The sequence below is a fragment of the Urocampus carinirostris genome, chromosome 2 (genome assembly GCF_059441175.1).
Source record: "Urocampus carinirostris isolate Australia breed hairy pipefish chromosome 2, RoL_Ucar_1.0, whole genome shotgun sequence".
Lineage (NCBI taxonomy): Eukaryota > Metazoa > Chordata > Actinopteri > Syngnathiformes > Syngnathidae > Urocampus > Urocampus carinirostris.
The window spans coordinates 45244886-45270858 of NC_142350.1; the positions used below are offsets into that span (position 1 = coordinate 45244886).

The 25973-nt window shown below is 39.8% G+C and overlaps 1 protein-coding gene, 1 non-coding gene and 1 pseudogene across 3 annotated transcripts in view; 2 read left to right on the forward strand and 1 right to left on the reverse strand.

Annotated features, from left to right (window-relative positions):
• cadm4 (cell adhesion molecule 4) overlaps window positions 1-25973 on the forward strand; it is a 284937-nt gene that overhangs the window by 161123 nt on the left and 97841 nt on the right. The window lies entirely within an intron of this gene.
• LOC148372039 (U2 spliceosomal RNA) lies at window positions 563-701 on the reverse strand (annotated as a pseudogene).
• On the forward strand, window positions 7255-7443 carry LOC148372040 (U2 spliceosomal RNA). Its single transcript, XR_015849830.1, has one exon. It is a non-coding gene; the product is annotated as a U2 spliceosomal RNA (small nuclear RNA).

Consider the following 25973-nt stretch of genomic DNA (forward strand, 5'->3'; position numbering starts at 1 on the left):
CCTCATGCGCTCACATCAAATAATGGATGTTTTTTGAAAGAACGATTCCGTTGACGGGAGGATTTTGTATAAGTTTACTGATACATATTCTTTATCAATCGTCCACTATCTATTATTGGTCAATTCATGATATATTTCAAAGTCAACAGGCCGAGATACTTGCTCCCAGTCAAGGAATTGATTCAAGGCCAAAGGGCCAAGAATCTATCAGTGCTATTGCGGGGGGGTTTTTAAGGGTTATTGATCTATCTTCGTTATTCATTATCCATTATCCGTTATCGGTCAGTTCATAATACGCTACAAAGCCTAGGAGCCGGGACACTTACTCTCAGCCAAAAGGCCAAGCTAAGGTCCTAGTCCTAAAGCCATGCTGCGATCATTGCGAATGCACCGTTCCCGGAGGGGGGGGTTTTTATGGGTTATTGATCTATCTTCGTTATTCATTATCCATTATCCGTTATCGGTCAGTTCATAATACGCTACAAAGCCTAGGAGCCGGGACACTTATTCTCAGCCAAAAGGCCAAGCTAAGGTCCTAGCCCTAAAGCCTTGCCGCGATCATTGCGAATGCACCGTTCCCGGTGGTACTGCAATACCGGGCCGATGCGTGGAGTGGACAGAGCAAGCTCATATTCCATCTCCGAAATACTCAGTTTTTTTTGGTTTGAACAAATTTATTGACACTAAAAACAGAAAACAATCATGACAATCTCAACAGCAATTAAGCACATTCACAATATTATATTCCAATATTACGTTTTTAACAGCAAACACAAAGTGAGGTTTGAACAAACCTTCTCGAAAATCAAACATATTCACAATTTCATTATATAACATCTTTGTTAGTGTCAATAGATCCGTCCAGGCCAAAGTCGATTGTTCTCGGTCTGAACAAATCCACTGACACCAACAGCAGCAAAACACAGCCATCAAGCATATTCACAATTTTTTTATATTTGACAATATGACGTGACGATATGACGTTTTAACATTTTTTCCTGACATTTCCAACATCAATTAAACAATTTCAGAGTTATTTTCTTTTAACAGTAGTTAACCAGCGTGTAAAAGGCAATACTATTGTGCAAGGGCATAGCTCTGCCATCCCACCCTCCCAAGCAGCATTCTTCCAGTCCTCTGTGTGGGTCCTTTCCCTTCTGCGTGGGTCCTCTCCCTTCTGGTTTCCACAGCCCAGGCCGTTGCTGCCGGGACTCCCACAGCGTAGCTCCGGCTCCCCCCTCCGGGTGGGTACAGACGAGTCTTCTTTATGGCTGCGTCCTAGGCCCGCCGCTCGCAGATTGTATGGTATCTGCAGCCATTTGGAGCACAGCCACGGGGGGGATCTGCCTGCACCTCCATACCAGCAGGTTTCTGGAGGTCCAGATGGCGTCCTTGATGGCGGCGAGAGTGAGCCAGTCCCTGGCAAAGTCGTTCCGAGGCCTCCTCGACCGACTCACCCCGTAAAGCACGTACTGTGCATCAGGGACCTCTCCTGCTGGCAAGTCCGGGAACTTTCCTAGTTGTTCGGCCATTGTCCACAAGACCTTGGCAGCGCTGCACTCACAAAAAAGGTGCCTCACCGACTCCTGGGCGCCACAGCCAGGTCGAGGGCACGTCGAAGTCGCCGACATTCCTCGGTGGTGCATTACAGCTCTGACTGGGAGAACTTCATGAGCCACCATCCATGACAAGTCTCGTAGTCTGTTTGGGAGGGCAGGATGATTGACGTTGCTCCAAACCATTGTGGAATCGCCAAACGCAAGCCCCCGCACAGGGCTTACTGTAGCTCGCTCTTGCACAATAGAAATAAGGGCCCTGTGGTTTTGTAAAGTGTGACATTCTTGTGTTTCCAAATCAAACTTCTTCAAAAAAGCCCGAATAAAGAGATGTGTTGGTGGCAAGTTAAACGAAACTGGAATCAAACGATTGTTTGGTACAAGCTTTAGCTTCCGCAAATATGAGCCCATCCAAAAACGGGTCATTGCTTGACTTTTCGGGTTGTTGGGTGGGCCCACAGCGTTTTGGAAGTGGAGAGAGACATATTTGCTTCCCAGGAAAAGCTGGAGGTCAGGCACTCCTTTCCCCCCTTTTTCCTTTTTCTTTTTCATTGTATCTCTTTTTATCCTTTCCCACTTTGAGCCCCAGACAAAGCGAAAGATGGCTCGGTCCATTTGTAACAGCACGTTTCTTTTAGGTATAAAAATTAAACTGATTGACAAAAGCATTGGGAGGATGATCGCTTTGATGATTAGGACCTTCCCCTCTATTGTCAGTTTTCTTAGTGACCAAAAAACAAGTTTTTGCTTAACTTTCCTTGTCACGTCATCCCAGTTGGTCTCGCCTCCTCCATCCGCATTGAATTTTACCCCTAGGATTTTCTGGTCTGTCTTTAACACCGTCAGCGGGAGTCCTGCCTTTTCTGTCTCTTTCCACATTCCATAAAACTTCACTTGCGATTTTTCTCTATTTAGCCTTGAGCCAGACGCCCTCCCAAACAGGTCAGTCAAGTCAAGGGCTCTTTCAACAGATGCGCGGTCAGTACACAAAATATTAAAATCATCCATGTACAAAACACACTTGGTAATTTGTCCCCCACTTCCTGGGATATTGATGCCTTCGACAAATCTATCTTTTCTTAACATTTGTGCCAAAGGTTCAATGCAAAGAACATAGAGAAGGGGAGACATAGGGCAACCTTGACGTACACCGCAGTTGATCTCGATTGCTTCCGATAAATTCCCGTTAATCATGAATTTGCTGTAGATGTCTCGGTATAGCAGTCCTACCCAATTGATGTATTTTTGGGGGAAACCACATTTTTGCAATACCCTGAAGAGGTATTGGTGCGAGACTCGATCAAAGGCTTTTTCAAAGTCTAGGTTTAGGACCGCTAGTCGCATGTTTCTGTCTCTTGCATAACAAATGGTGTCACGGATCAGCATGAGACTGTCGCTGACCTTCCTTCCCACAATGGCACAGGTTTGGTCTGGATCAACCAAGTCTCCCAAGACAACAGACATTCGTGTTGCTAGAAGCTTGCTGAAAATTTTACAGTCCACGTTTAAAAGCGTTATGGGTCGCCAGTTTTTTAAGTCAATTTTGTCTCCTTTTTTGTGCAATAGAGTAACTATCCCGATTCTGAAACTGTCCGGCATATGGTCTCGACTGGAAAATTCGTTAAAAACAGTTAACAGATCTGGTGCTAAAATATCCCAAAAAGTCCGGTAAAATTCGAGGTTGAGTCCGTCCTCCCCGGGTGATTTGCCTTTTTTCATAGTCTTTATGCAATCATTCAGTTGGTCTTGGGTAAAGTCCGATGTTAAAAAGGGGTCTTGACGCACTGATCTTGAAATATGATCTAATACATGCCCCATTTCATTCTCATATGTTTCTTTCTTTTCAAATAATTTTTTGTAGTAGTCTTCGACCAATCTGGTTATTTCACTACTTTCCTTTGTTATTTGCCCGTTTTCGTTTTGAAGTTTAAAAATCCCCTCATTTTTGCCCATAATTTTTTTAAAAAAGTAGCGTGTACATTTTTCCCCTTCTTCTATTTCTCTTTCTCTGCTTCTTATTATGATGCCTTTGCTCTTTATTTCCGCCAAAGCGTTTAGTTCTTGTTTGGTCTCTTTGATTTCATCATTAAAGTCTATCCCCTTTTCTGTTAGGATGAAATAGCGTTGGAGTCTTCTTTGTAGTCCCGACATGCGTTTCATCTCTTTGAGTTTCTTGTTTTTCCCTGCATTTTTAAAAAAGGTCTGTGTTCGTTTCTTTGTCATTTCCCACCATTGTGCTCGTGAATCATACGAGTCTTGAAGGGTCTGCCAGTCTTTGTACAGCTCCCTGTATTGTGCGGCTAGAGCCTCATCCTCCAGCAGGGAGCAGTTTAACTTCCACAAACCCTTCCCAACAGTCATACCTGAAGGAAATGAGAAAGAGCAGGACAGTAGCAAGTGATCCGAAAAAAAAACTGGAATTAATCTTGCATCACTCTGTGCTAAACCCCTCGTAAATATGTAGTCTATTCGAGAGGCTCTGGCATTGTCACTACTGAACCAGGTGAAGCCCTCCTCTCCTGGATGTATGGATTTGAAACAGTCCACCAGTTTAAATGTCCGGCACATGTCTTGTAATAAAGTTGATGTTTTATCTACTTTAAACTCCTCATCATTCCTCTTTCTATCCTTCCTACTTAAGATGCAATTAAAATCTCCTCCCACGATTAGTGGTTGATGGCCTAGCATATACGACTGGATGTCCTCTAAAAGTTCGTACCTGAGTTGTCTGTCGGCATGGCCGTATATGTTAATGAGGTTAAAATCATTCCCTATATAAGAAAGTCTTGCTAAGATTGCGCGTCCGTCTCTCATCACAGTACTCCCCTTTATGATGAGTTGAGGGTTGTTTATTAAAATGGCTACCCCATCGTTACGGTTTTCATTCGAGCCACTCCATAATGACGGATATGGCCAAATCTCTTCCCACTGTTTATAATTTTTTAGAAAGGGGATGCAGCATTCCTGTAGTAAAAACACATCCGTTCTGATAGTTTTTAAGAACGATAAAACACTGTGAGCCTTAACCTTTGATCTCACACTTCTTACATTGATAGTAGAGAATGTAATGTTCATAATTGTTGTAAAAGTATTTTAACTAGTTAGACAAAACTGGGGGATCTGAGTCCATTCTTTGGTGATCATCGAGATCATCGAGGGTGTCACCTGTGTCAGACACATCACTTAAGAGTAGTACCTCATTTTGAGACTCACCGGGGAAAACTCTGGGACCCTCTGACTCTCTGTCTGTGGTTCCAGGTCTTCCCCTTTTTTCTGGGTTAGGGGGTGAGCCAGAGGACCTATCAAGGGGTCTCTTACTTCCTTGCCCACTAAGGGTCAGGTTTTTTCCCTCCCCGACTTCCTCCGTCTCAACTTCATACAGTTCCCTTGTGGGCTTATTCACCGGCAATCGGCTTTCTTCTAAATCTCTTATCTTTGTTTCTGGTTTTTTCACCACTCCCAATTTTGTCTTACTTTTACTCCTCTTTCCAGTGCCCGTATGGGTTTTTGGAGAGTCATTCGCCTTTTCGATTTGTTTGTCTTCTCCAAATCCCGGCAATGGCGTAGCAAACAAATTTGCTAATTTGAACTCTCTTCCAGACCCTTCCTGATTAATATGTGTTTTCGGAGTGGCAGTTGCTTTTTCTATTCGTTTGTCATGTCCAAAATCAGGTATTTTATGAGAAATCGAATTTGAATTTCCAGGTTCTTCCTGTTTCAATTTTGATTCTCTGGTCTCTGCTCCAGGGGTTTTGGTAGGTACATCTGTTTTTTCAATTTGTTTGTCTTGTCCAATTTCTTTGTGCATTTCTTGATCAATTTCATTGGGTATTTCCATAACTTTATTCATTTCCTGTTCATCTTCATTGGGTATTTCTATAACTTCATTAATTTCTTGTTCATTTTCATTTTGTATTTCCATGACTTTATTAATTTCATTGTCTTTGTTATCTTTATTCACTTCATTGTCTTTGTGACAATTATTCATTTCATTATCTATGTTGTCTGACATAATTTCATTGTCTTTGTTATCTTTATTCACCTCATTGTCTTTGTGACATTTATTCACTTCATTATCTATGTTGTCTGACATCATTTCATTGTCTTTGTTGTCTTTGTTAACTGCCTTCCTAGCTTTCAATTTGTTAGCAAACGAATTCGGGCAGTTTCTAAAGAGGTGATTCGTTTCTCCACAGAGATTGCATTTTCTGCTATTGCTACATTCCTCAAAGGAATGTCCAATTGTTCTGCACTTTCCACAAAAAATTCGATCACATACCTCAGCCAGATGCCCATGCTCACCACATTTGCGACAGAGTTTTGGTTGCCCTTGATAGTGGATAAAGCCACGGTTTTCCCCCAGGAATATAGTCGACGGAATTTGTTTCAGTCCCTGAAAGCCCTGAGGATCTTGCCGTAGTTGGACTGGTACCCTCCAGGCACCATTCCAATAGCCTTTCTCACACCTCACCTTCATAGCCTGGCCTTTTACTGAGCAGTATCTACTCAACCAATAACAGACGTCATCAGCACTGATCATTTCACTAAACATTCTAACAACGACAATTTTGTTAGTATTATCAGTCAGCTTCTCCACTGTAAATCCTGAAAACTGGGACCTCACTCCCTCAAAGCGATTCCAAAACTCTTGATAAAGAGCTGCCGTTTCAAAACTCACATCAAAGCCTTTGCCAGAAGTCATTTTTATGACAGCATATACCTCCTCCTTTTTAAACTTCAGAATCTTCTCAACAAACTTGTTAATAAAATCCGTCCTTGACATTCCCTCCGAAACTGCCACAACATCTTTGAGCAAGAATCTCACGCAGTTACGTCTCCGCCCGCCGGTATAATGCCCGGCCATGGCAGGACTCGGCTGCTTTACTTCTAACTATGTTAAAATGGTTAGAATTGTAAAATTAATAATTAACAATACTCTTATAACCGACGCCAATGACAGTATAAACGCATAGAACGAGCAGTGCTAACCTGATGCGTCCACCATCAACCACTACGGCAATGCTCACTGCGAGGTAATGCTATGTTCTTGTCGAATCAACCTCCAGTAACCACACCCGGTGATACTGCAATACCGGGCCGATACGTGGAGTGAACAGAGCAAGCTAGTTATCATTTGATGCAGACCTGCAGAGTCGGGGTACCCGTTGAAAGTAATTCAAGGGAAAAAAAGTGTATATTTCCAAAGGTAAGGGTGGGAAAAATACATATCCACTATTGTCTCCTGCGTTCAAAAACACTCACCTTTACCCGTCCCCAGTTCCCATCAGCCCGCGTTTGCTCCGCCCCTTCTTTCTTATTCGCTCGTGAAAATCAGCATAAGTGTCTCAAATAAATACACTACAAAAATATACAGTTGCAAATACATATTATACATGGTTACACATATTTACAAAGAAAGACGGTACACCGAGAGAGTTTACAAAGCTTTAATAATAATAATATAACTTTCATCCCAAACCGTGCCTTTGAAAGGTACCAACACGCTACTATTAACACGCACTTAATGCATCAAACATATCTGTTAAGAAGCATACCGTAATTGTTAAATTCCTAGGCTTTGTAGCGTATTATGAACTGACCGATAACGGATAATGAATAATGAATAACGAAGATAGCTCAATAATCCTTAAAAACCCCCCCAACGATTTTTCCGGGGACTGGCTGTTGTTTTTGGACTGTAGCTTGTCCTTGCAAGGCTTTGATGCTAGGTCCTTAGCTTGGCCCTTTAATGCTAGGATCTTAGCTTGGCCTTTACCTCTTGCCATGATCTTTGATTTTTGCAATCCGGAGATGGAATAAGGGCTTGCTCTGTCCACTCCACGCATCGGCCCGGTATTGCAGTACCTCCGGGAACGGTGCATTCGCAATGATCGCAGCAAGGCTTTAGGGCTAGGACCTTAGCTTGGCCTTTTGGCTGAGAGTAAGTGTCCCGGCTCCTAGGCTTTGTAGCGTATTATGAACTGACCGATAACGGATAATGGATAATGAATAACGAAGATAGAACAATAACACTTAAAAACCACAAACCCCATACCGTCCTCATCTTCCTTTCTATAACTGTCGCCATAAAATGTGCAAGGAGTGGCAAGCTATAAAGAACTGCCAGTAGTGCAAAAAGTCAGATTAGCAGCCGTTTAGATTTAGGTTAACTATATGTTAGATTGACATTTAATCCAATCAGGGATAATGGATCGCAGAATATTTTTTAACTTGCGATGAACTGAGGCAGCTGGCAGTAAGGTATTCCAGTATTTAATTTTATATCTGTATATAAATGAATTAATTGGTTTCAGATTAGGGAATGGTGTAATGGTGGCCTGTGCAGTTCTTTGGTTTTAAGGGCTGGGAAAATAAATGTGACTTGACTTGACCTAACACTCAGAATTTAAGTAAAAAGATATATAATGTTCCCTTTAAAGCACTCAAGTTGATCGAACCTGTCGTAAAAAAACTAAAAATGCAATAAGGCTTGCTCATAAGTTTAAATATTTGGGCCGAAAAAAGGTTACATTTGTTTAAAACAACTGCAAAAACTAGTTAAAAAGTTTTGATGAGTTCTTCTTAGTAACCCCCCTGCCCCCAAATAATCAAGTTTAGAAAATTTTATATATGTTTGTGTCGAACTGTATAACACAACCAAAAAAATATTGTAGTTTGGTTCAAATAAGTTTTTAGTTTTTTTCTTTACAAAGCAAACCAGATTGTGTCATTTGGGTCACTCATTTAAACAACAAGTCGATATGTCCCTAAAAACAGCCAAAAATAATCAAAAATACAACAGATTTTCATGAAACCAATCTACTTTATAATTAAATATTAAGAAATAGAACATGTAGATGTCTGTATGTCGTGTATATTTACTCATAGATGAAGAAATAGGACAGGTCTCCAGGACCGGCCCCTTGGCCAAATTTTTTTACCCAATGCGGCCCGTAACTCAAAACAGTTGCCCACCTGAGGTCTGAGGAATTAGGTTAATTTGTTCCAAAAAAACAAATGGGACAAAAATTGGGTACATTTGTTTTATTCCCTCACTTAAGTGACTCCAAGTACAATTATGATCATTGCATAACCGAAAAGGAGTTGTATTTTTGGTTGAAACAACCCAAAACATTGGGCAGACAAAACAAACCTTAAAGGAATAAGAAAAATAAGTAGGATTGCTCTACATGATTCAATTGTTTGTTTGTTTGTACATGATTCAAATTGAATCTTTTCTTCCGGCGCCGTCACGAATGGCAGCCACTCCAGCAGCTCCCGTGTTATTTTCGATTGTTCTCGATTGTTCTCAGCTCAGGGATGCTGCTGGAAATGTGAATTTCCCTTCGGGGATGAACAAAGTATCTATCTATCTATCTATCTATCTATCTATCTATCTATCTATCTATCTATCTATCTATAAAAGGCGTCTCCTCCCCATCTGAAAGAACTTTTACCATATAGACAGTTTTTGCATAATCTAAGGAGTTAAAGTCTTCCTCGTCGTGAATGGCCGTTTAAAAAATTACATAAATTGGCTGCTTCACCGGATAAGTCGCAGGGCTGAACATTTGGGAAAAAAGTAGCGGCTTATAGTCCGGAATTTACCGTACATAAATTCACGTCAACAACTTTTCTCGTTCCCCAAAGTTCATTTAACGTATTTCGCAACACTGAAAATGTTAACAAAATTACAAAGACAAATTGTTGCATCCAGGAGTTTCCCGTTACGCAACGTTTATATAACAATTTTGTCACTAGAAAACGTTACCAGTATTAGAAAAATGGTTACATCCGGAACTTTTTTTTCGTAATGTAACGTTTGGATGTTTTTTGGCACTAGGAAACATGATCGAAATTCCCATTCACAACTTAGGTCATTACGTAATATTTAAGTGTTCAGTATTTCGTCCCTGGGAAACATGACAAAAATTAAACTTTCTTCATTACATTACGTGTGTATTGCTTGTTTTGTCAACAGGAGAACTGAAATTCATGCATCCAGAACTTTCTTCGTGACGTAATGTTTGTATAATGTTTTTGTCACCAGGAAATAATACGGAAATTAGATAAGGCCAATATTGGACAAAAAGTTGCGTCCAGAACTTTTTTCATTATGTAATATTTATGTACGTTTTTTTTTGCCACCATGAAATATGATCAAAATTAGATGATCACAACTTTATTCTTTACGTAATGTACAAATAATGTTTTTTGTCACTGGGAAATTTGACCAAAATTAGACTAATTTGTACCTCTTGGATTTTCTCTGTTATCTAATGTTTATATAACTTTTTATATACAGTGGCTTGCGAAACTATTTGGCCCCCTTGAACTTTGTGACCTTTTGCCACATTTCAGACTTCAAACATAAAGATGTAGTTTCTTGTGAAGAATCAACAAACATGACGTGGAACACACTTTATAGGATATTTTAAACTTTTTTAACAAATAAAAAACGAAAAAGTGGGTGTGCAAGATTATTCAGCCCCTTTACTTTCAGTGCAGCAAACGCTGTCCAGAAGTTCAGTGAGGATCTTTGAATGATATAATGTTGATCTAAATAACTATTGATGATGAATGGAATCCACCAGTGTGTGATCAAGTCTCTTTTTAAATGCACCTGTACTGTGATAGTCTCAGGGGTCTGTTTAAAGCGCAGAGAGCATCACGAGAAGCACAAATAACATGTGAAAGGAAGGTGCTCAGGTCAGATAAGACCCAAATGGAACTTTTAGAGCTAAATGCAAAGCGTTACGTTTGACGTGAGAGTAACACTGAAAATCACCCTAAAAATACCATCACCACTGTTAAACATGGTGGTGGCAGCATCATGCTTTGGGGTTGCTTTTTTCAGCAGGGACTGGTAAGATTGTTAAAGTTGATGGGAAGATGGATGGAGAAAATACAGGGCAGAAAGTCTTTTTGATTCTGCATGAGACCTAAGATTGGGGCGCAGGGTCTCTTCCAATGGGACAACGACCTTAAACATAAAACAACATCTACAATGGAATGGTTAAAAACTAACAATGTAAAGGTGTTAGAATGACCAAACCAAAGTCCAGACCTCAATCCTATCGAGCATTTGCTGAAAGGTCTGAAAAATGCCATCAAATAAATATTTCCGTTAAAAGATGTGAGACATACCCAAAAGGACTTGTGGCTGTGATTGAAGCAAAATGATTTTGTACAAAGTAGTAACACAAAGGGGGGTCAATATTTTTGGAAAGCTTACAATTGACTTTTCATTTGTTAACACAATAGAAAGTGTCAAGTACATTTGTTTTTTCCTCCTGATTCTGTCTAACGTGTAGTTGATTCTTTGTAACCTGAAAATATGGCGATATGGAAAAAAGTTCTTGCAATTCTTTTGCAAAGCACTGTATATCTCGAACAGAGGTCACACTTTACGGCTAGCGTATATCGCTGTGAAAATACACAAAACTCGTATAACTTCCGAAGCGAACCAGCTGCGTTTCCCCGTCGAGCCCGTTTCCACTTGTTGATTTCTTTAATGAGGACAATGCGAGTCCCGGCAGGGAGCTATGTGCAAAGGGGCCTAATCAGGCTCAAAGAGGGAAAAACGCCAGAGTTGCTAACTCGGGAAAAGTATTTTTTAGTACGAGTCGTCTCGTAGCACAATCGCAATAGGCCTCGTCTAATTTTAGTCCGTACTTTGGTTGATTATTGTTATTCCGCTAATGCAACTGCACGGGGCGATCCCGCCGACCGACTCGCTCGGTTGAAGATTAGCCTACGCGCTAGTCGAGCTAACGGCGCCGAGTGCCCAGATTAGCATCCGTCACTAAGCAACCGCTCATCAGGGATGGCGCTTACTTCGGCATATTTGCCACCCAAAAAGATCTCCATTTGGTCTCCGGATGCAGGATTTTATCGAAAGAAAACGTCACTCACAGAATCTAATGAAGTAGTGTGCTTGTTTGCTCCTAAAGTGAACTCCATCTTGTCCATTTACAAGGTGCGCTTGTATGTGGCTACCCAAAAGCATAGCCTTACACTATATATGAATGGATACAAGTGTGGCATTTTGCTGGGGGGGTCGATGTCACTCACCAAATTCATCTAAGTAGTGTGGTTGTTTGCTACTTAAATGAACTCACTTGCTGCATTCTGTCTATTTACAATGTGTGAGTCAAGTCAAGTCAAGTCCAAAAGCATAGCCCAACACTATATATAGATGAATACAAGTGTGGCATATTTTGCTGGTGGGTTGATGTCAAGAACATGTCATTCACCCAATTCATCAAAGTAGTGTGCTCGTTTACTCTTTAAATTAACTCTCCTGCTGCATCTTTTGTACTTACAATGTGTGCTTGTATGTGGCTGCCCAAAAACATAGCCTTACACTATATGTGGATGGATACAATTTAGGCATTTTTGCTGGGTGGAGTCCAGAATGTCACTCACCAAAATCATCAAAGTAGTGTGCTCGTTTGCTCTTTAAATTAACTCCCCTGCTGCATCTTGTCTATTTACAATGTGTTCTTGTATATGGCTACCCAAAAACATAGCTTTGGATGGATACAACTTGGGCATTTTTGCTGGGTGGGGTAAAAGATGCCACTCACTAGATTCAACAAAGTACTATGCTTGTTTCCTCCTAAGGTGGACTCCACTGCTGCATTTTGTCTGTTTACTCGGTGTGCTCGTATGTGGCTACCCAAAAGCATAGCCTTACACTATATATGGATGGATAAAACTAGCATTTTTGCTGCTGGTGGGTAGAGAATGTCAATCACCAAATTCAACAAAGTACTGTGCTTGTTTCCTCCTAAAGTGAACTCCACTGCCACATTTTGTCTGTATATATATTGTGCTCGTATGCGGCTACCCAAAAAGCATAGCCTTACACTATATATGGATGGATACAACAAATCATTTTTGCTGTTGGTGGGTAGAAAATGTCACTTTTTGGTATGAACAAATTTATTGACACTAAAAACAGAAAACAATCATGACAATCTCAACAGCAATTAAGCACATTCACAATATTATATTCCAATATTACGTTTTTAACAGCAAACACAAAGTGAGGTTTGAACAAACCTTCTCGAAAATCAAACATATTCACAATTTCATTATATAACATCTTTGTTAGTGTCAATAGATCCGTCTAGGCCAAAGTCGATTGTCCTCGGTCTGAACAAATCCACCGACACCAACAGCAGCAAAACACAGCCATCAAGCATATTCACAATTTTTTTTATATTTGACAATATGACGTGACGATATGACGTTTTAACATTTTTTCCTGACATTTCCAACATCAATTAAACAATTTCAGAGTTAGTTTCTTTTAACAGTAGTTAACCAGCGTGTAAAAGGCAATACTATTGTGCAAGGGCATAGCTCTGCCATCCCACCCTCCCAAGCAGCATTCTTCCAGTCCTCTGTGTGGGTCATTTCCATTCTGCGTGGGTCCTCTCCCTTCTGGGTTCCACAACCCAGGCCGTTGCTGCCGGGACTCCCACAGTGTAGCTCCGGCTCCCCCCTCCGGGTGGGTACAGACGAGTCTTCTTTATGGCTGCGTCCTAGGCCCGCCGCTCGCAGATTGTATGGTATCTGCAGCCATTTGGAGCACAGCCACGGGGGGGATCTGCCTGCACCTCCATACCAGCAGGTTTCTGGAGGTCCAGATGGCGTCCTTGATGGCGGCGAGAGTGAGCCAGTCCCTGGCAAAGTCGTTCGGAGGCCTCCTCGACCGACTCACCCCGTAAAGCACGTAGTGTGCATCAGGGACCTCTCCTGCTGGCAAGTCCGGGAACTTTCCTAGTTGTTCGGCCATTGTCCACAAGACCTGGGCAGCGCTGCACTCACAAAAAAGGTGCCTCACCGACTCCTGGGCGCCACAGCCAGGTCGAGGGCACGTCGAAGTCGCTGACATTCCTCGGTGGTGCATTACAGCTCTGACTGGGAGAACTTCATGAGCCACCATCCATGACAAGTCTCGTAGTCTGTTTGGGAGGGCAGGATGATTGACGTTGCTCCAAACCGTTGTGGATTCGCCAAACGCAAGCCCCCGCACAGGGCTTACTGTAGCTCGCTCTTGCACAATAGCAATAAGGGCCCTGTGGTTTTGTAAAGTGTGACATTCTTGTGTTTCCAAATCAAACTTCTTCAAAAAATCCCGAATAAAGAGATGTGTTGGTGGCAAGTTAAACGAAACTGGAATCAAACGATTGTCTGGTACAAGCTTTAGCTTCCGCAAATATGAGCCCATCCAAAAAAATGTCACTCACCAAATACAACAAAGCACTGTGCTTGTTTGTTCCAAAAGTATCATCCATTGCTGCATCTTGTCTGTTTACACGGTGTGCTTGTATGTGGAGAGCTGAAAGCATATCTTTTCATTATATAAGGATGGATTCAACTGTGGTATTCTGCCAAACTGAAATGTCCTGGAGAAATCAACCAACACACATTAGGCTGTTTTATATAGTTATCTGGCTTATTTTGACTACTAATCCCACAATGCTCTGGGGCATCGAAATACCCCACAGGCTTGTGCAGTAATGCATGTGCACAAGAAAATGGATTAATTGTATTCCTCTACTATCGTTCCTTCCTAATTTGTGCTCTGTACTTTGCAGCCTAAATGCATCACGGGTTGAAAAATATTCTACAATCCATTATCCCCAACCCCATCGTTCTGCAAGCAGGGACTGGCAGCACACTTTTGTTGGGCCTGGTGGCTCTTTTTTTTGGCTGTAATTTCTGGCTGAGATAAACTCCACTGTTTTGGCTGATATGCATTTTCCCCAATCCCATATTGGTGCAAGTGGAGACCGGCAGAAGGCACTTTTGTCAGGAAGCATGATGTTTTTGTATGCCAAAAATTAAATGCATAGTTTTGGCCGCGATGCATTATCCCAGATTGACGATTACTGAGAACAGAGTCCTGCGGAATTTTTATTATTTTTTCAGTTCGAGCCGCTGAACATACCATTGTGGCCTACCCAATATGAAATGCACTGTTTTGGCTGCAATCCATTATCCCCTGCCAACTATTGCTATTGTCATTTATGATTGTTCTTTTTTTCTGTTATTTCAGTCTAAAATATACTGCACACTTGTGGCTGTGATCCATAATCTCCAGTTGCCTTTTGCTGTGAGCGGAGACAGGCAGAAGGCACTTTTTCGATCCTTTTTTTTCCACGCTTTCTGCCTAAAGCGAACTACAACCTTGTGGCAGCAATCCTTTATCCCTGGTTAACTAAAGGCAAGGTTCGAAATTTGGCTCTTTTTTTCTGTTCTTTCAGTCTAAAATATATAGCACCCTTTTGGCTGTGATCCATTATACCGGCAAACTATTGCTGAGAGCTGGGGCCAAGAGAGTTATTTGACATGCATGTAGGCTCTTTTTTCTTTTATTTTGGTTTAAAATATATGGCGCCCTTGTGGCTGAGATCTTTTATCCCCAATTGCATATTGCAGAGAGCACATTTTTGTTGATCCTTTATCCCCAATCACATATTACTGCAAGCGATGATTGGTAGAGTAAACTTTTGTTCGGCCTGGCAGCTCTTTTATTTTTTACTGTTCTTTTTGTCTAAAATATACTGCACCCTTGTGCCAGAGATCCATTATCCCCAGTCGACTATTGCTCTGAGCCAGGGCCGAGCAAGCAAATTTCTGTCCTGCTCGGCGGCTTTTTTTTTGTACTTTACGCCTAAAATAAATAGCACCCTTGTGGCTGTGATCCATTATCCCCAGTGAACTATTTTTTTACAGTAAGGGCCCGAGCGAGTGAATTTGTGCCTGTTGGCTTGTTTTTTTCTGTTCTTTCCGTCTAATATGAACTGCAATATTTTGCCCACGATTCATTATTCCCAGTGGACTATTTTCGAGAGCAGGTGCAGAGAGGGCAAATTTCTAGCATGTGTGTTGACTCATTTTGTGCCTATTGTTTTCGTCTAAAATAAACTGCACCCTTGTAGCTGTGATCCATTATCCCTGGTCGACTATTACTCAGAACAGGGGCCTGATAGAGTAAATATGTGTCATGCCTGTTGGCTCTTTTTTCTGTTATTTCTGTTTAAAATTAATCACAATATTTTAACCTCGATCCATTATCCCCTGTGGACTATTGCTGAGGGCAGGGTCAGAGAGGGCAAATTAGTGGAATGCGTGTTGGCTTAGCTGATTTTTGCATATTTGGAGGGTTTCTGGTCCAAATTCACAGCATTAAACGTGGCATTACTGTAAATATACATGGCAATTAATCAGCAAAAATCCACTTATTGAATCAATGCTTCTTTTTTATTTTTTCCTGAGGTTTAGCGTAGAGCTAGCACGATAGCATACAAATCAGCGTTGTTGTTTGTTTCTGAGTCGGTGACACGGCACCCGGCGAGTAAACAGCCGGCGGGTAAACTCGGCCTCGAGAAAAAGAAAAAAAAGCGCAGGACGACAAAAGGTCACGGTAGATAAAAACAGAAGCGTGTCAGGGTCGCCGCGGCGGACGCACTTGAACGCACCATCTGCGCTCGCTTTTTTTGCCGTCAAAGCGGAAAGGAAATATGAGTAAGGTCGAATCTGAAGAGTGCCACAAGGTTTTTTTCTTTATAGATTTTGAAGGGTGCTGCTGTATTTCTTAGTAACTGACCCAGGAATTCCGATTCCATAAACTACTCGCATTGTATCAGTTGCAAAATTGACATATTTAATGTGTATCTATTAGGTAAAGATATCCTTACGCAAGTTATGATTCAGTGTATAATACAATATTAGTTATTAGTGCTATTTAGTGAAATATACACATTGAGTAAATGAGTTGACTGGTTAACTAGCGAGCTCATTTTAGATTTTTTTTACCAAATTACAAATTTGTATAGAGTCAAATAATGTGTGATGAGGTTGTAAATATATATTTTTCATCTTGTTGGTTTCTTGTTTTGATCGGTTGAACCTAGATAGCCAGTTACTGTATGTAACTATTGCTTTGAGGATCGAAGACTCCGGGAAACTACAACACGGGTAGGGAACCTATGGCTCGGGAGCCATATATGGCTCTTTTCATGAGTACATATGGCTCCGAAATAAAATGTAACTATTGCACATCTCTCTGTGGCGTTCCAAAGTCAAGTGATTTAATTCCGATTTTGTTTCATATAAAGCCGAAGCAACTTAATGCAGAAGTTCGATAAGAAACCATTTCAACTGATGAATAAAGACGCTGGCAGACGACTATGATTGGGTGAGCAGTACAGGTGGGCGGATCCCTGCACACGGCGCAAGGCACTTCCTTCTCTCTCTCTCTCGCTCAGTGCAGTCTACACCGAAAGTGAATATGACGATATGCTTATCGTTTGCAGTAATTTGTGACATTTTTATAAAAGAACTTTGCATGCACATTGTTTTGAAACCGTTAAGGACAAATTTCAAGGAAAAAACATTGCCTCAACGCTCTTAACTGAAGATGGAAGACAAATTGTAAATGGCATATTTACATTGATTTGGGACACAGGATTTGGCATTATTATCATTTCATAAATTTGATTAAACCATTAAATGACACACAGTGAAATAAAATGTGCTAAAGAATTAGCTTTTGTCTAGAGAGCGTGTTTTTTCAATTTTGTCTGAAAATATATGATGTGGCTCTCTCAATTTCTTTTTAAAACATTTTTTGCTTTTATGGCTCTCTGGGTCAAAAAGGTTCCTGACCCCTGCTCTACAAGAATTATAGTCATTGTAAGGGATGTACAATTATTTTCAGGTGGATTGTTAATGAATCGATAATAAGCAAATCTGATGTGGTGGCACAATTTGGTTGTGTCACCTCTCTACCTCTTAATAATGTTTTCAAGGCAGGGGTTCGGTCGACAAGATATTAGCATTTATGTTCCTCATCTGAACATATTCTAATTTACAATACGAGTACTAGCACAACTCGTATATCCTCTCTACCTCCCTGTAATCTGTACGAGGCACCAGAGATACATGATAGTCACCAGTTGTAATGCGATAATACTCAATTAGCCCACACTACTTTTTAGAAAGATTCAAACCATCTATGTTCCTCATCTGAATATATTTGGATTCTCTATAAAAGCAGTAGCACAAATTGGTTGTGTGTCCTCTCTGTAATGTGCTCGAGGCACCAGAGAGGCACGACAGTCGACTGTTGCAACACAACTAGTTAGAAAAATTTCAAAGCATTCGTTATCATTTGGATACATTTTTGATTTTCTAAAAGAGCAGTCGCACAACTTAGTCATGTATCCTGTCTACCTTTCTGTATTGTCTGCAAGGCACGGGAGAGCTCGGCTAAGATAAGACTTTAAGCTTTAACGTTCCTCATTAGAACATATCTTAATTCACTACAGACACAGTAGCACAACTTAGTCGTGTTGTCTCTTTACCTCTTCCGAAGAAAAGCAGAAAGCTTGGCTATAGCCAGTGGAAAGGCTCAGGGAATGTGCTTTTAATTACTTTAATGTTCTACACTAAAATATATTTTCATTATTTTTTCAGAAGTAGTAGCACAACTTGGTCGTGTCTTCTCTCTACCTGTTGGTAATATTTTTAATATAACTGAGAGCTTTGCCAACATACAATTCTAAGCATTTACGATCCTCATTAGAATACATTTTGATTTTCAGTAGAAGTAATAGCACAACTTGATCGTGCCTCCTCTCAATCTCTCTGTAATGTGTACGAGGCACTGGGAATACATGATAGTCACCTGTTGCAACTCGACTAGTTTGAAAGATTCATAGCATTTATGCTCCTTATCTTTCATTTTCGAGAGAAGAAGCAGCACAACTTGGTCATGTCTCCTTTCTACCTATTGGTAATATTTTAGAGGCACCAAAGAGCATGGCCATTGTGGGATTCGATACATTCACGTTCCTTATTTGTATATATATATATATATATATATATATATATATTCTGATTTTCAATAGAAACAGCAGCACAACTTGGCCATGTCTCCTCTCTATCTCTGCAGATATTGGAAGGGGTAGCCCGAATTGGTCGCGCCACCTCTCTACCTCTTCATAATGTGTTCGAGGCACCCGAGAGCTAGACTACAACCAGTTGCATTTCTCAGGAAATATACTACTAATCAATTTTAGGTTTTTCATTGGAATATATTCTTATTTTCAATATAAATAATACCACAACTTGGTCATGTATCCTTTCTACCTCTTCATAATGTAAGCAAGGCACAGGAGAGCTCGACCATAATCAGTGGAATGGTTTAGGACATGTACTTCTAATAATTCTTATGATACTCATCATAATATATTTATATTTTATACATTTTCTGCCGTTGTAAGCAACTTAAGAACTTGAGAAAAACTACAGGATCCGCTTGTAAGCCAGAAACAAAGCTAGAGGCACACCCCACGCATGTGTTTGGTCTCGCAGCTCGCCTGCTCACTCGCTGTGTTCCGTTTGTGTGAAACGCTGAAATGGATTTGAAACAAATTCTGAACAGAGGGTTTTATTTCAAAAAGTTGCAAGATGGATCGGTTGGCAAGACCAAAGTAATCTGCGTGTACTGCCAGTTTGAACTGAGTTATCACCGTGATACATCCAGTCTGAAATATCACTCGGAGGACTTTCATCAAGGGCATATGGATACCGAAACTAAGTCTTTATTTATTTTTTGTCATTTGTTTATTGTCAATGTTAAATTGTGTGAATTGTTCCTTCAAATGTAAATGACTGTTGAGAGTAAGAGTAGTTAATGTGAAATATTACACTAGAAATAATGAAAAATTGCACTAGGCAGGCCTATTCACTTTGTTGATAAGAGTATTAAGATGATAAATAAAGGGACATTTATAATGGGTTAGAATAAGCGATTAATGTATGATTAATCATGAGTTAAGTCTGATATTCATGAGATTAATTTTGATGAAATATTTTAATCGATTGACAGAACTGATTATGTATATATCTTTTCTTTTTTTGTCACATGGTGTTCATCATTAGAATGTGTCGCCTCTTTACTTTTTTATGATGTGTGCGAGGCACCGGAGAGCTCAGCCATGACCAGAATCATGACTCAGGACATGTTCTTCTAATCCAGACCTGGGCACTCCGGTCCTGGAGGGCCGTATGTTCTGCATGATTTTTGAGGTTTCTCTGTTCCAATACAGGTGATTCCAATCACCAGTATCGTTAACGAGCACTTGCTAGCTTGCTAACGAGGTTATAATTTGTATCACCTGAGTTAAAGAAGAGCAAACTTCAAAATCTGGCAGGATGTATGGCCCTCCAGGACCGGAGTGCCCAGGTCTGTTCTAATCATTTTTGTGTTTCTCATTTGAACATTGGATTTTGTTATCCAAGCAGTAGCACAACTTGGTCGTATCTCCTCCCTACCTCGTTCCAACTTTTGCTACTTCTGAGTAAAGCTAAGATGCCATTTAATAAGAATGAGGGCTCTATTTTTGGGGGGGGCAAGCCATGTGTGACATTAAGTATCAGAGATTTAGTATCATGTTTAAAACTGACGTATTTACACTTCATATACACACGCGCAATGATACGTAATTTCTGCGATATATACCTCGTAAAATGTTTTGTCTCGAACTATCTATGCTTTCTAATTCCAGTGTTTAAGTTCCTCATCCAACAATAAATCTTGGGACGAGAAATGAAAAATTCACTGGAGCAATACGTCTTAGTTAAGTGACGGAAAAGTTGGCGTTCATTTCACAGCGTCGCATTTAATTAGAACGGCTTCGCTGAGCCGCCATCATAATTACTGGAGCCAAAAATGGAAAAAATATGCCAACGACGTGTTCGGGGGCCCCGGGGACAAAAAAGGTACCCAACATCCAATCTTTTCATCGCTTCCCTGTTAATGTTATGAGCCCGGTTTATTAACTTGCTGTCTTTTATTGCCAGGGGGGCGGCACCATCATTTGTGGCCCCCAACTTCCTAAAACCTGAACCTATTTGTCGCCCAGGTCTTAAGTAATCTAATGTCATTTAAATGGATGTTTTGAGGTAAACACTCACCCCTAAAAAACATGCCTCTTTGGCTGACTTTTTATTTTTTTTACTGAATAAGTTCCGGTACATTAAAAAATGGATGGTTGGAAAATTTATTTTTGATCATAATCCATTAATTGAACCTTTGTTATATATAAATATACAGATGCTGCCCTACTTACTAACGAGGTTCCGGACGATCCTTTCTATGTTGCATTTATAAGTAAGTTGCTTTGATACTATATTTTGTATGTTTAAGGCTTGTACAAGTAGTATGTATTGTTTTGTACGCAGAAAATAAACATTTCATACAATCATATGGTCAGTAAAGATAAATAAAGTTAAGTGTAACTTACTTTGGGAACTTCAATAGTTGGGCGACTTCTTCCTTCGTGGTAGAAAGTGGGCGAAAAAAGTGATCCAACCATTTTCTCAACCGTATCAGGCTTTCTTATTTTACTTTAATTTCAAAAGAAAAGCTCACCTCTTCTTTACATTTTACACCAACCATATTGAATGGATGCACAAGATATTATACAATAAAAATGTGAAAGTTGCGCTGGAGATACAGTATACAATGTTTACACACGAACTACGAAGAGTAAGTGAATTTCTTCTTCAGGGTAGATGCTGGGTGACCTCTCAAAGCACCACACTCTGGTAGCAGCGGAAAGAAGCACTACAGTAATGTCCTGTACTCGGAAAAAGGTGCACACAATACCAAGTGTAATTTACAGCAATGTCCTGATATTTTTCGACATCCTGAGAAAAATGTCCGTATCTACCGTTTTTCGTAAGTCGAATTGTCATAAGTAGGGGAGCGTCTGTGTAGACCTACATGAGCGGCCTGGCGGTTAGCACGCAGCCGCACAGTGCAGAGGTTCAGGGTTCAAGTCCAGCTTCTTCAGCCTCCCCATGTGGAGTTTGCATGTTCTCCCCGTGCCTGCGTGGGTTTCCTTCGGGTGCTGCGGTTTCCTCCCACATTCCAAAAACATTCATTGGCCGGTCTAAATTGTTCCTAGGTGTGAATGAGTGGTTGGATGAGCGAGTGAGTTGTCTGTCTCTGTGTGTCCTGCGACTGGCTGGCAACCAGTTCAGGGTGTCCTCTGCCCACTGCCCGAAGATAGCTGGGATGGGCTCCAGTATCCCCGCAAACCTACTGAGGATGATGGATGTGTGTATATATATATATATATATATATATATATATATATATATATATACATACACTGTATTTTCCGCACTATAGGGCGCACCGGGTTATAGGGCGCACCCCCAAAAAATAGTTTTTAGTCCTATATCTTCCATAGATAAGGCGCACCGGATTATAAGGCGCTACAATGGGAACGTGGACAAAACAGTCAGATGATTCAGTCCAACTGATTACCCCCTTAACATTCCCAAAGCTTGCAAAGAAGCAAATACGTGTCGTAGACACGTGCGGATGCGGTGTCCGTACGATGTCACTCAAATGCATCATTTCAAATATCATTCGGAAGGTTAAAGTCTTGGGATTCAAGAAATGCCAACCATTCCTTAGTTTCTATTTTCTTTTTCGCTCGGAACTTTACTGTGCATATGACAATAAACACTTGGAATTGAGTTTAATTCACTCAACTCATCACAGCAACATCAAGATCGTTCTAAAAGAAGATACCCGGAAAATATAAAGCCACATAGCTCACCTAAGTTCTCACGTTCAATAATGATACGCAATCATGGTCTTCTTACAACCGTGAGTGTAGTAAATCCAGGAGAGTCAAATATTTACAAATACAGACTAATGAAACATGTTTCTTTATGGCGTAGTTTAGCAAGCTTGTTATTCAGTCATCTTTTTCGGCCAATTGCAGGGTTTGTTTTGGCCCTCTAGCCTATCCGAGGCTCCGAATAACTTCAGCCAATAGCGATCGATTTAACGGATGATTGACACATCTTTTTCGGCCAATTGCAGGGTTTGTTTTGGCCCTCTAGCCAATCCGAGGCTCCGAATAACTTCAGCCAATAGCGATCGATTTACCTGATGATTGACACATCTTTTTCGGCCAATTGCAGGGTTTGTTTCGGCCCTCTAGCCTATCCGAGGCTCCGAATAACTTTAGCCAATAGCGATCGATTCAAATGATGATTGACACATTGGTTAGCCAATGAAACGCCGGTATATAAATCCCAGCATACACCGTGGACTACTCCACGTTTGGGGGAAAATCGAGTCGGCGGCTGTTGCGTAAGTTGCGAGACCTTGCGATTTAATATTGAGCCATATATAAGGCGCACTGTATTATAAGGCGCACGGTCAGCTTTTGAAAAAAAATAAGACTTTTAGGTGCGCCTTATAGTGCGGAAAATACGGTATATATATATATATATATATATATATATATATATATATAAAAGATTTTCTTTAAAATCTTTTCTTTTCTAGAAAAAGAAAACAAAAACGAAAAATGTTGGACTTTTTTAAAAAAAAACATTGATTAAATTATATCGTCAGTATCTTTGTTTCTTTTATTTTTTACTTTGTTTTCCCTGTTTCAGATTAATAGAAGAAGAAAAAAACAACAAATCTACTTTTTTGTTCTCTAGAAAGAAAATGGAAAAAAAAACAAATCCGAAAAATTCGAGACTTTTTTTTGTACAAAAATAGAATGAAGTTATAAGTCTCTTTATTGTATAGCAATTTCTTTTTCTTTTTTTTTCTTTTCATCTATGTTTTACTCTAGAAGAAAAAGAGAAACACATATTTAGTTTTAATTCTCATTACTCTTGGTTTATTGCCCCCAAACTCTTTGGAAACTCGGTTCGACCAATGAAAACACCCCTTTTTTTGATTGGCCCCTCCCCAGCTCCAATAAAGCCCGACTATCCTTCATAAAACCAAGGTGAGTGTCAGCCAATGAGCTCCCGGGAGACAATTATTCCGACTTTGTTGACATCTTCCACATTATAGACAAAGCCGCAAAGTCACCGTAGCGCTAACGCGGCAATAAAACACTCATAAAAAGCTCGTAAAGCGCCTAAAACGCTCACCGACGGACAACCGGCTTACCTGCCACAAATTGAATATGCCGGAGAAGCTTCCGGAGAAAGGAAGGGAGATATCCTTACAGCCGTCTAATTATTTCATTTCCGTTTTTCATGCCGTGAACAATGCCTGAGCGGCAGGCCGTGAGGAAAGTTTGGCCGTCCTTGCCGTTATCGTCCCTTCTTTTTGCCACGGAGGCCATTTTTGGTCTTCCTTATCCGCCTCGTTTGCATACCGCCTTGACCGACTGGCTCTTTTGGAATACTCCATGTTTTATGCATGCCGGGGAAACGACGACGAGTGCGCTAGCGTGAAAATATTGACTTTGGAAAGGCTAATAAGAGTTGAGAGTGGAGAGAATGAGAATTTTTGGGCCAGCATCGATCAAAATGAGGATAAAATGAGGACATTTCATTAAGTGTATTTGTGTACAGGCAGTCCTATTTGGGACAACTTTCTTTTATCTTTGTTCTCTAACACTTGTCTCTGGTACCGTGAATAAAAGTAGTGTGATAATGAGATAAAATCGAATGCCTTTTCATATGTCATCTATATCACTGACTTGCTTTGAATTGTTATATTTTTTCCTAGTAAAATGTGACTATATCTATAACAATTTTTCGTAAAAATAATAATAGTATTCTTTTTAAAAATTCAAAGTGAGGATAAAATCAAGACCTCTGTTTTTATTTTATGTTTAATTTGTTTAATTTTTCAGGATTTCCCCCCTATTTTTTTCTTGGTTTTACTCATCAAACAAGAAAAACAAGTATTTATTTTTTCATTGTTACTCTCTTCCTGGTAAAATGTGATGTGACATTTTAAACATGATTTTGTAATGAAAATATGAAAGAAAAAAAAATCAAATGAAGGCATTTTTTGATAAATGACGGACTAAACACTATTTCTTTTTAGTATTTTAAATTTAATTTTTAAACTGTATTACTTTTCTTGATTTTATTTTTTATGTGTGTTATATTTTTCTGGGTAAAATGGGACGATATTTTTATAGGTTTATTGATTTTTCCAATTATTATTTTACTTGTTGACTTGTTTTCTGAGAAAAATCAGTATTCTCTTTCTGACTGTACAATTATTTTTTATTTAAATTTGTTTCTGGTTTTTTTCAGCTAGCATACTATATGGTTAACTTGTTTTTCCTTGCAAAACTCTAGACAATTTTATATTTGGAGTTTTTTAAATTGTTATTTTAATTTATTATTAACAATTCAGGTAGATGTTAACTATTTTTGTAATTAGTTTTTCTCGCAAAAAAATATTCTTTTTTTTATTGTAAAATGTGCTATGTATTTTTTTCTTATTAAATTCCACAGTTTTCATTAAACGATTGAATTACTACATGCATTATTTAATAAAACATTTTTAAATGACCGCAAAGGGGTGTCATTTCTTGCTCCCCTACTTTTTGGGGGGTTTTCATTCCACTTTTTCGTCTCATTATTTCAGTTTTTTTTTCCTGCAGCACTCAAAACGCCACGCTCTCTTTGCCCTAAAACAAGAAATGTTCTCCGCCAATGGTTGGGAAAATTAACCTTCGTTCTGTAATTGAAAACAGAAATATTCGTGTGTGTTTTACTTGAAACACAATTTTACACTTTTTAGGGTCTTTTTTGATGAGCCAATAGTATTTTTTTATTTATATAAATTGTATTTTAGTGCAATTTTTTAGTTTGCTTTTTTGCGCGTCCATCTAATATAATATGTTGCTTGTTTTGAACTGAGATGAGGAATCTTTAACTGGATTTATTGCGAATAGTTCGTGGATACGACCACTCCTCGAACTTTTATCACAACTTAACATTTTAGATTATTTTTGTTCTATTTTCCTATATTCTAAAAAGTAAGGAAATATTGTTTTTAAAAAGGATTCATTGTTGTTTTTATTGTAAGAAAGAACAATTCTAAAAATGGTCCAAATTGAACATGATTGTTGGTAAAACTACAACATGAATACCTCTACATAGCACAATTACTTTTGAATTTTTTGTGGTACAGGCGCTTTCCTTACGAGAATTCAAGTTACAAAAAACGGTAGATACGAACATTGTTTTGGGGATGTTGACAAACATTCGGACATTGCTTTAAGTTAGATTTTCTATTATGCGCACCTTTGTCCGAGTACAGGAAATTAGCGTAGCGCTTCTTTCCACCGCTACCGACGCGTGGCGCTGTGGGGGGTCACCTAGCATCCACCCCGAAAACGAAAATCGGCTCCCTTTTCCGAGTTCATGTGTAAACATTCTAACTGTATATCCAGCCCGCTAAGAACTTTGATGTTTTTATTGTTTAATATCTTGTGCATCCATTCAATATCGTTGGTGTAAAGTGTAAAGGAGAGGCGAGCTGTTTTATTTAGTGGAAAAAGAAAGCTTGATGCAGTTGAGAAAATGGTTGGA